An 11,693-nucleotide genomic window follows, 5' to 3' on the forward strand; every position below is an offset into this window, starting at 1 on the left:
CACATGTATTTTGTATTTTCACATTTAATAATTGTTGAAAACTATTTCCAATTTCTTCTTTCTTTCTTTTTCTTCAAATAACAATACACAGCAATATCACAATTAAACGCAAGTAAACAAGAATGCATACCACACAATATAGCTAAAATTATTTTTTACTCTTTAAAAATCAATTTCATCTTAAGAAAATGTTATTGTAATCTACTAGCTGGTCCCGCAAACATTGTTTGCCAAACATTTTATTAACCCCCTTAATCCCTAGCCCCTCCCTTATAACTTAGGGGTGTGAAAAATAGATGTTGGCTTATTCTCAGACCTTCCCGATATTCACACAAAATTTCAAAAAAATCTATCAAACCGTTTTGGAGGAGTATTTTAACTAACATTGTGACACGAGAATTTTATATACCCGTATAAGATTTAAAAAAAACACGAGGCTAAGACTAAGACTGTATTACACATGTGAAAGATTACTTTTATTTTTTATACGATTATTTAAAATGTTAACTCATATTAGATATGGATCACAATTTTTAATTTAGTGAAGGTCCTTTAGACGCGCTCATACACTTTAAAGACTCTAACCGTTGCGCCAACGCAGCTTCATATATATATATATATATATATATATATATATATATATATATATATATATATATATATGTGTGTGTGTGTATGTATATGTATATATATTTTTTTATAGTATGTTCGGGGATAACTTTGTTGTAATGAAAAGATTTTGATAATTCTTTTTTTGTTGGAAAGGAGATAGATATTAATGGTGTGGTACCATGATAAGGAAACCAGAATCTGATGATGGGATCCCAGAGAAATCGAGTGAAACTCTCGAAAATCCGCATAACTTTTTACTGGGTGTACCGATTTTGATGATTTTTAACTTAATCGAAAGCCGATGTTTATCATGTGGTTATATTTCATCGAGATCTGATTACAACTTTTGGAGTAATCTTTGATAATGCGTATTTCTTGACTATTTTTTCTTGTACCTATATTGTATTAATTGTCAATGTAATTGAAGTCGATTTTTTTTTTCGTTTGCCTGCAAACACAATTATTAATAATGAATTAACGCAAAATAAAAATAAAAAATAACGATAAATTAAAAATTGAAACAAAATACACAATTACAAGATTGAGAATAATTGCTTCTAAAAAACTGATAGGCGCTCCAACAATTTTTTTTTTTGAAAATCATTTATTTAAATACGAATTACATATTTATAAAATATGAATAATATTTTTTTACCGACAATAATAAAAAATAAGAACTGCCTATTTAAATAAAAAATAACGAGTGCAATCAGAAAAAAAAAATTAAAAAAATAATTGATCAGGGACATGGGGATTTGAACCATGATCTTCTCGGTTGATCCCGACCGGCCGATTTCCCACCGAGCTATTGCAACTAAATTGACAAATGCGAAATTTACCTTCGTATTCTGACGATATTTTATCACTCCCTAAAAACAGGGATAAAATGACATTTTCTAAAAATGAATCCTAGCTAGATGGATTTATCTCCCCCGAAACCTCCTATATACTAAATTTAACACTTTCACGCGAACAAGTCAATATGCGATATTGCACATCATTTTTTCATATAAATTCGAGCGACGTCTAATGACGTTGTGCAAATAGCTGATGATATTAGTATTTAAATATATTGCGCTGACGTTCCTAGACGTCGACGTTAATATACGACACGCTTCAAATAATATATAAAAATCTACGCAGTAGCGCATGAGATGTCGATTTGCGATATACACTTTTAAGTTTTGGTAAAGTAGATGATGGCTGACCAAGAGGTCATTGGTCCTCTGTAGAAAGGTTATGCAAGAGTAGCTGTGACTGATCTTCTAAGTCTCTAAAACCGCTAAGTAGAAACGCATCCTCCAAAAGGCCATCTCCTACATTTTTTCGCAATACTTCAGAGTCTATTTGACATATTTGCAGTGCTATCTGGACTGGGTCGTAATCAGCATCCGATCCAAATTCTCCATCGTCAACAAAAGAGTCTGAGGTGGTACATGTCTAAAACAAACAAAAAATACTAAAGATGTATTTTGAACATATTCAGAATGATTAAAATAAAGTAAAATAAATTATTATAATGTATATAATGTAGTAAGATAGTAAAAATACTTACATTTTACATCAATATTCTACGTGAACACAATCGGCGCACGCACTACCCCCGCGAGGCGCACAAGTCGAGTGAAGTAATAAAACTTCTTAGGCGAAACGACGTATAGTGACGTTGTGCGCTAAATAAGTAGGTACTGAGTATCAGGACGGAATGCCATCAAAGAAGGCAAAATTAAATCGGTGCGGCGTAGCACTACAATTTTTAGAATTCGATATGTTGTAGCACAGCAACCAAACTTTTAAACATTAGTATGGCCAGGCACCGAACCATTACGTTGTGCTCAATAAATCGGGGTTTTGCTGAACGTTATAGTACGTTGTGCCATATCATATCTACCAATATGTGACGTACATATACGTTGTTCGCATGAAAGTGTTAAGAAAATCGTTGGAGCCTTTCCGAAATTCAGATTCTATATATATACAAGAATTGTTCGTTTAATAGTATTAGATGTCCGTTTGCGATACTCGTTTGATGTATTGAGATGATTATGAGTCCTAATGTAAAAGACGTAGAATATATACGTATCTATTTATGTATGTATGTATGTATGTATGTATGTATGTATGTATTTAACTGAGGTAGGGCACAGCAGGAATTTCCTGCTCAAAATATGGAGCAGCCCGACTGGGGTAGTACCTCGACCTTACAGAAGATCACAGCAAAATAATACTGTTTTCAAGCAGTATTGTGTTCCTGTTAGTGAGTAAGGTGACCAGAGCTCCTGGGGGGATTGGGGATTGGGTCTGTAACGCGCTTGCGATGCTTCTGGTGTTGTAGGCGTCTATAAGCTACGGTAATCGCTTACCATCAGGTGAGCCGTACGCTTGTTTGCTGACCTAGTTTTTAAAGGCCGGCAACGCGCCTGCTAATACTTTGATGTAGCGGGTGTCTGTGGATATTGTTTTTCACTTACCATCAGGTGAGACAACTGACCGTTTGCCCCCTCTTCTATAAAAAAAAATGTATATGTATATATATGAATTATTTGCTCGTGTATATAATATAACGATTGCCACTAACGTTGCCTTATATTTCCTCCCTTTTTATTTCATCCTAATGTGAATTTTACTAATACTCAATTTTGCACACCTACAAACGTGTGCTCTTGTACGTCCTAAGGTTGGCTGGTAGAGAATGCTTTAGCATTAAGCTCACCTTTTGTACAATTCTTTAATGTATTGTGCAATAAAGTATTAATAAATAAATAAATAGAATAAATAACTAAGGTTTGTACAATGGTACAGTTTATATTTAATAACGGTTTTTCAAAAGGTTCAATTTTTATACAATGTATTTTAATCATTTTATGTTACAATAGCGTACAAGTCCTGTTACTGCCAAAATAGTTTTATGCGTAATTACGCACGTACTAAATCTAGAAGCTTGTATATGAATGTAGCTTAATTAATTATATATATTTTTATAGTAACTGTTAACTACCTGTAAGTTTTCTAAACTTGAAAATAAATAAATAATACAGTGAAAACTTTTGATATCGTACCAGTAGAAAAGTATGATTAATGCAATGAAATGCCTTAATAAAGTATGTAAAATTAACCAGTTTATTGCTGTTATATAATTTACTAATCTATTAAATCATCAAGTTATAATCTTTTGAGTCACTACAGCCTATCACAGTCCACTGCTGGACACAGACCTCCACAAGTTTACGCCAAAATAGCGTGAACTCATGTGTTTTGCCCATAGTCACCACGCTGGGCAGGCGGGTTGGTGACCGCAGGGCTGGCTTTGTCGCGCCGAAGACGCTGCTGCCCGTCTTCGACCTGTGTATTGCAAAGCCAGCAGTTGGATGGTTATCCCGCCATCGGTCGGCTTTATAAGTTCCAAGTTGGTAGCGGAGCTGTGCTATCCCTTAGTCGCCTCTTACGACACCCACGGGAAGAGAGGGGGTGGCTAAATTCTTTAGTACCGTAGCCACACAGTACAAATCTTTTGAGTACAGATCAAATATCACGCAAATAGATTTATTATCCGATGCTATTGTACGATAGTTGGCAAACAAATTACACATGCAATTAAAGAGATCATTGGTTAAACCTTATATTAATTTATAATTTCTCTTCAAGTAACTTCGTACGTAGTACTTTCGTATAAAAACTACAAACACTCTCTGGATATAGAGTTTTAAAATCATAATACTTGACTAGCCCGTTGGCGCAGTTTGTAGTCACCCTGCTTTCTGCTCCGAGGGTTGTGGGTTCGATTCCCGCCCCGAGTCTGAGTGTAATATAAATATTTATTTATATATTTATATATGTATTATTTATAAGTATGTTTATCGAAAAAAAATATATGTAGCTATCTATATACCAGTCGGCTGTTACCTATAACACAAGCATTAAGTTGCTTACTTTAGGAACAGACGACCGTGTGTGTATTGCGTAAATATTTAAAAATATATAAAAAAAAAAAAAAATAGTTTCTAGGAGCACGTCGATACGCATTACAACAATGTGGATTGTTGTAATTTTTTTATTTAGAATGAATTTTAGGAATCAAAACTGAATATTTACTATTGAATATTTTTATTTACATAAATACTTTTCAGATATAAACTATTTTTATAAAAATTAAAAAAAAATTTTAATCTTCCCTGCTGATGCTTGTTCAAGACAAAAATAAGATCTGAGACAATAGAAAGTTTTTATTTAATAGTTTATTGTATATAATTTATTTGTATTATTTGTATCTTATTTTGTTTGAGGTACGTTTATTAAACACCACTAATTATTTCTTTTTTTCCCCTTTAATCCTAACCCTAATATTGCCTGGAAGAAATCGTTATCGAGCGATAAGGCCGCATTGTGCATTATACTTTTTTCCGTACAATTCTGTATTAAATTCCTCTATGTGGTGTATAATAAAGAATAAATAAATAAATAAGTTTTAGAGTTATTGTACACCCTGACAGAATCCAACATCACTGTCAATGAAATCTAAAAAGAAATAAGATGTGTTCTGTTTAGGAATGTTAACTGTACATGCAATCAATCAATTTATTTTAATAACTTGAACCCCCATAGAGGGGGGGGGGGGCTATAGATATTGGGCCCCGGCCACGAATTAAGCTCGATATGCCACTGTGTAGATAACCAATCGCTAAAAAGCAAAGTAATACATACTAAAACTTTTGATATTGTAAAAAAATTTAGTGGTCTAAAAACGCAATCCAAAAAAAATCGATAAATTACTTTTGAATTTAACTTCGGATAACTTTGAAAGAAGTGAATTTAATTGCAAATATTAAGAAAGTTTTTAAAGTTTACAAAATCCAAAATCGAAACACAAAATTGAAAACATAAATCAATGTTTAAGGCACGATTACAAGGAAACAATTTGTTTTACATTAATTTACTAACAAATCTATTTTCTAGGAAATTTAATTACCTTTAAGAATACGCATCGCTCAAGTTTTTCAGATTGATAATTGACGTGTTATGAATTTTAAAAAAATGCGATTACTGTTAAAAACCACGTAACGATACACCCCTTAAGGGTTCAAACATTCACGATAATTTTTTTTATCATCATGAATGATAATTATTGTTACGTGTTAGGGTTCGAAGGATTTGGAGAGAAAGACCTGCTGACTCTTTTCAAAACTTTATTCACTAGCACTAGGTCCAACACAAAGCACTAGGTTCAAACACTAAGCACTAAGTTCAAACACTAAGCACTCACAATGTCCTCAGTCGTAGCCAATGTCGTAGGTTTCGCTGGTACCACTCTTGATCACTAGTTTTCACTCTTGAAGTCGCCTCGAAGATCGCTCAAACTGAACTGTACTCGTTCGCCTCGCTGCGGCTATTTATATCGGCCGAGACGACGCCCAGACCATTCTGGAAAGTTCGCGCATATACCCGGTTTTCGAGACTATACTTCTATAGAGTTCCACAGTTGTTCCTCTAACGCCATCTAGTATTGAGTAGAGAGTTTCATGCGGTCTCTGTCTTTGCGTGGTTTCAATGGTTGCCGCTAGATGGCGCTAGTTTCTTTGTGTGTCCTTAACACTACTCCCCTCTTAGAGATGCTCGTCCCGAGCATCGTTGTTATTGCCATGGTAACGCGCCAGACGGTCTATGTGTACCACTTTGAATGTCCCTCTTGGTTGCTTTTGAATCCTGTAAGTCACATCATTCAGTCGGGTAACCACCTTGTATGGACCGTCCCACTTGGTCTGCAACTTTGGCGATTCCCCTTTCCGGCGGGTTGGGTTATGCAGCCACACCAGTGACCCTTCCTTGAAGCCGCTCGTGTTCGATTTCCGGTCGTATCTGGTTTTCATGTTCTCGCTTGAATGTAACCCATTTTCCCGAACCAAGGCGTGTATATAGCGCATTTTTTCCCTTAAATCGCTGACATACTCTTGTACGGTATTTGGTCCCTCCGGTGCCCCTCCAGTCAATAGGTCTACTGGTATTCGTAATTCTCTACCGTAATTGACATACGCCGGGGTAGCTTTTATGCACTCATGCTCAGCGGTTCGGTACGACAGAAGGAAGAGTGGTATATACTGGTCCCAATCTTTTTGTTTTTCGTCTACCAATTTCGCCAAATGCCTCTCAAGGGTCTGGTTAAATCTCTCAACCATTCCATCAGACTGTGGATGGTACGCGGTGGTCCTCGTCTTATGCATGCCCAAGATTCTGCACACTTCCTGAAATACTTGCGATTCGAAGTTCCTGCCCTGATCGGAATGGATTTCTAGAGGCACGCCAAAGCGACATATCACTTCTTCGACTAACTTAGAAGCGACTGTTGTAGCTTCTTGGTTTGGTATGGCGAACACTTCGGGCCATTTGGTGAAGTAGTCCATGACGACCATAAAATACTTGTTTCCCGATTCCGTTACAGGAAATGGCCCCGCTACGTCAACTGCAATTCGTTCCCACGGTGCACCGACGTTATACAATCGCAGGCTCCTGGTCTGTGGTCCTTTTACAGCAGCGCAAGTAGTACATTTGCGGCACCATTAATGTAATTAAACTTCCTAACTGAAGAGCCACTTGAGAGTCTGTAGAAGCTACGGTGTCGCTGGTGGACGTGGTAAGGTGGGCGGATCTTGAGACAAAGTGGGCGGGGCCTTAGTCTGAGTGGGCGTGGCCTGAGCCTGAGTGGGCGGGGCCTGAGCCCGAGTGGGCGTGGCCTGAGCCCGAGTGGGCGGGGCCAGGGGGCGTGGTCAGTGGGCGGGGCATGGTAGATGGGGTCAGTGGGCGGGGCTTGGTCCGTGGTGGGCGGAGCTTGGTCCCCAGTAGGTGTGGCCTCCGCAACTCGTTGTGCCCTTGTCCTGACGCCCTTGAAGTCCTTGGAGTCTTCTCTCGGAGTCAATGGCATCTCCAAATCTCACTTCCGACACCAGTTGTTACGTGTTAGGGTTCGAAGGATTTGGAGAGAAAGACCTGCTGACTCTTTTCAAAACTTTATTCACTAGCACTAGGTCCAACACAAAGCACTAGGTTCAAACACTAAGCACTAAGTTCAAACACTAAGCACTCACAATGTCCTCAGTCGTAGCCAATGTCGTAGGTTTCGCTGGTACCACTCTTGATCACTAGTTTTCACTCTTGAAGTCGCCTCGAAGATCGCTCAAACTGAACTGTACTCGCTCGCCTCGCTGCGGCTATTTATATCGGCCGAGACGACGCCCAGACCATTCTGGAAAGTTCGCGCATATACCCGGTTTTCGAGACTATACTTCTATAGAGTTCCACAGTTGTTCCTCTAACGCCATCTAGTATTGAGTAGAGAGTTTCATGCGGTCTCTGTCTTTGCGTGGTTTCAATGGTTGCCGCTAGATGGCGCTAGTTTCTTTGTGTGTCCTTAACATTATTTTAACAGTATCGTTAAAGAAAAATAGTCGTTTTTATTGGCCCAGTCGAATAGATATGCACAACCATTTGTTGTTATCATAGACACCTTATAGCGTTACTGCCTATATAACGTAGGGACTATATCCAATAACCCGCAGTGGAGTAGCGTGCTGATTCTTTTCGTACATGTAGAAAGAGAGAGAATCAATTAGTACTCAATAGCGAATACGAAAAAGAGAATTCGGTGCAGCATTCGCGTGTATACTTTTCATATTTGTTTATTTAAGATTGAAATAGTTGCTTGAACGTTTTTTTGTGACAGGCCAGTGAAAAAATTAAATTCTATGTCGTATGTAAAGTATTTAATTAATTATTACACAAATATTGGTTAATAATGAACTTATTATAATAAAAAGTGTATAGTTTTACGGTACAAAAAACTTTTTAGAGGCATAACTTAAAAAGTAAGTAAACAGGGAAAAAATCATTGAAAGACACAATCTAGCTGCAATGCACAGACACTCACACATAGCACACTCATTGAATTACAAAAACTACTTAAATAGTAGGTATAATGGGAGTTGGCAAAGACGATCTTATATCTGAAATATTTAGTCAAGCTTTTCTTTCTCATTGTGACGTGACGTGAAACCGAGTAATAAATGTTTGAAAATTACGATGAACACGTTTTATTATAGACTTGAGTGTACCTTTTAGTACAATTATTAAGGGGTTAAACACATTTAACGAATAATTATTGCATTATATTATTTGTAAAATATATCTGAGGTAGAGCAACATAAAGTATTAACAGATTTGAGATAGTTAATAAATATATAGTAAGTGCGCAGGTAACAGGGTAGATAGAGTAGAGCTGTGATGTAGATTTGCTGAAGGAAAAAGGTCATAGTGTTAACTCTCTGTCAGTAGTTTACTTTTGCTTAAGTAACTCAATCAGTCTTATCAATCAAGAAAAACAATGACGACTCTGGTTTTGATGGTTTTTCCTCAACAACTGTTTCTATTACCTAGTTTCTATGCCATTTTTCTCTCCTTGATAGTAGACTTAGTGACTTGTTTACTAGAGTATCGTAGAGAACATCTTTAAATTATCGTTATCTTTATTTTGCTAAAATATTTCTATTTAATGAAAACGTTATGACAAATATTTATCGTAATATTTTATATCATCGCATTTCCCTGAGGTCATTAACCCGAATTAACAATTGTTATTCTTGACACATTTTATTTTTAGTCTAAGTTAATTTTACTTGTACTAACATAATATTTTGTAGAATCGTATTTTGTTTTTAATTTTTCGTTGTGATGGTATTATTTTTTTTACTTGAATATACTACACACATTTCATTTTTTTTACTACAAAAAAAATATTATGAGAATATCTGTACACATACTCGTAATACACGTAATCGAATTATGCTTTATTTATGAAACTTCTCTATTACATTGACTTTTAATATTCCTTATTAATTAACTTATACAAATTTACCTCGGCCTAGATACTTTTGAGGTAGCAATGAGGAAAACTGGTTTCTTAGCAATTTCGCAGACATCTAATGAATTCACATTTAACCTAAATAATAATGTGATAAAAATACTGTTGTAGTAAGGAAAAAAGTACGTGTTTACTTACGTACGTACGTAAGAAGTTATAGGTAGTTTATTGGCTAGCTAACTTCACGTTGCTAACTTCTTCTTCGTTAATTAGCTAACTTCAGGGTGTCGGTTTTCTGTGACGCATCGTAAAAATTTACTCTCATCATTTTCCCCTAATGCGTTAAAAGAATTATAACTTCAAAAATATTATCAACGAAATTCTCAAATCTATAGTATTTCTTATAACTGTGGTCACCTCTTCCGTGAAGTCATGCGCTCATCAATTAATCCACTAACCGTCCATTAGAATTTTGTTAATACTGCCCTCACTGGAGGATGGCTGTCAGTCCAACACCCTCGGCCTTTAATGTCAATTAGTTCTTTGGAGTATCTACAGCCATATCTGTTGTTACGTCAATTTCAAAACGCATTGATACATGTTACTTAAAATGAGAAGTCATTTTTAATTCTAGCGTGTAAATATATCGTTTTATTATCTTCTGATTAACTTAAGTTTCAAGTGACATCCATGGTTAATGACGATATGTCGTCCGGTACAATTGTTTGTTCTCTTTTTTAAAGCAGCCATTTTTCAAGTAAACCGTAATTTAAAAATTAAACAACAAAACAAAATAATAATCAACACAGAGAATGTAAGCACGTGCATAGAAATAATAATAAAAAATATTTGACAATGACATCGCCGTGAGGTTATTACCTATCCAAATTGGACACTACATTCTAACGTAACAGTTTCCAATGCGTTTTCGAACTTCTCAAGTTGAAAGCGTTTTATTTTATGCTACTAACTATAGATGTCACCAAAACTCGTGTCGACTAAATAAAACTATGTGACTTCCCTAATGAGTAGACTTATAGCATTCGTTCATTAGTGGTTCATTCACTCTGAGCGTATGGTGATTGCCTGATTTAGTAACCACGGTTAAAATATTCGTGGTGTTGAACAGTGAATACTTGACCGGGTGTATAACCGATGCTTAGGAATTCATCGGCTGATTACTCAAACATTGTTTAAATGATAGTCGGTGAACTCCGCCCTTACTTTTATAGAAGTCACCGCGATCGTCGTATTGAAATTTCCGATACTTCGGCGACGCAACGTTGCACAGAGGCCATCAGTACTATTTTAATTAATCCTGTCCTAAAAAAAGTTCTTCAGAGAGAAACTCTTATTATATAATAGAATTCAGTAATATGTTGCAATTTCTTATTATAACTTTATTGTAATTACATATTATCAAAAAAAACAAACCACTTTCAATCCTTCTCGACTAAAGTCTAGACCTTAGATAATACAAAAAAAAAACATTTGAATACTGAAAATAAACAAATACTTTTGATACTAAAGAAAAATTTCTTTAACTGTAAAATAAAATTGAAATGATGAAAAATTTAAATGCTGGCAACATTAAATCGCGATTTCTATTAAAATAGTCTAAAATAATAGTTCGATAATTCATTTGTCTAAAGCTTCCTCCTCGTCCCTAATAATAATAATTTAACATTCCTTTGTGTATTATAATGAAACAACTTTTTCATATTTTATCATACATTTGAAATTAAAAAACATCCAGATTTCAATAGAGAAGATTGCTGGCCATTAGCACCTTTTTTTATCGCTGGAAAATGCAATTACGCTCTGACCCCGTCAGCCGCAGGCGACGGGAGTGTGAGGCTCCCGGCGGAAGGTGCAATGCCAGATTACTCACTAAAAACCAGCGGTACCCTCATCGTCGTTGTGGGACGCCACGGGAGCGCTAACGCACGCAACCGTGACTGGCCATTACCTATATTTTACATTAAATATACTACATTAAATATAAAATTCAAGCGTTAAGGGTGTATGATTTAATCACAAATCATCACCTCTGTAATCTGTATATATAAAAATGAATGTTTGTCTGTATGTCCTTTATAGAATCGTAATGCACAGTGCATTTGATCATGTCATGATTTTCAGTAAAGTGTTGTGCGTGAGCCCACAAAGGTTTCTGAGTAGGTACGACCAAAAAGAAAAAAGAAAACGTAGCAACGCGCGCAGGGTACAGCTAGTA

This window comes from Melitaea cinxia, chromosome 8 (genome assembly GCF_905220565.1).
Source record: "Melitaea cinxia chromosome 8, ilMelCinx1.1, whole genome shotgun sequence".
NCBI lineage: Eukaryota > Metazoa > Arthropoda > Insecta > Lepidoptera > Nymphalidae > Melitaea > Melitaea cinxia.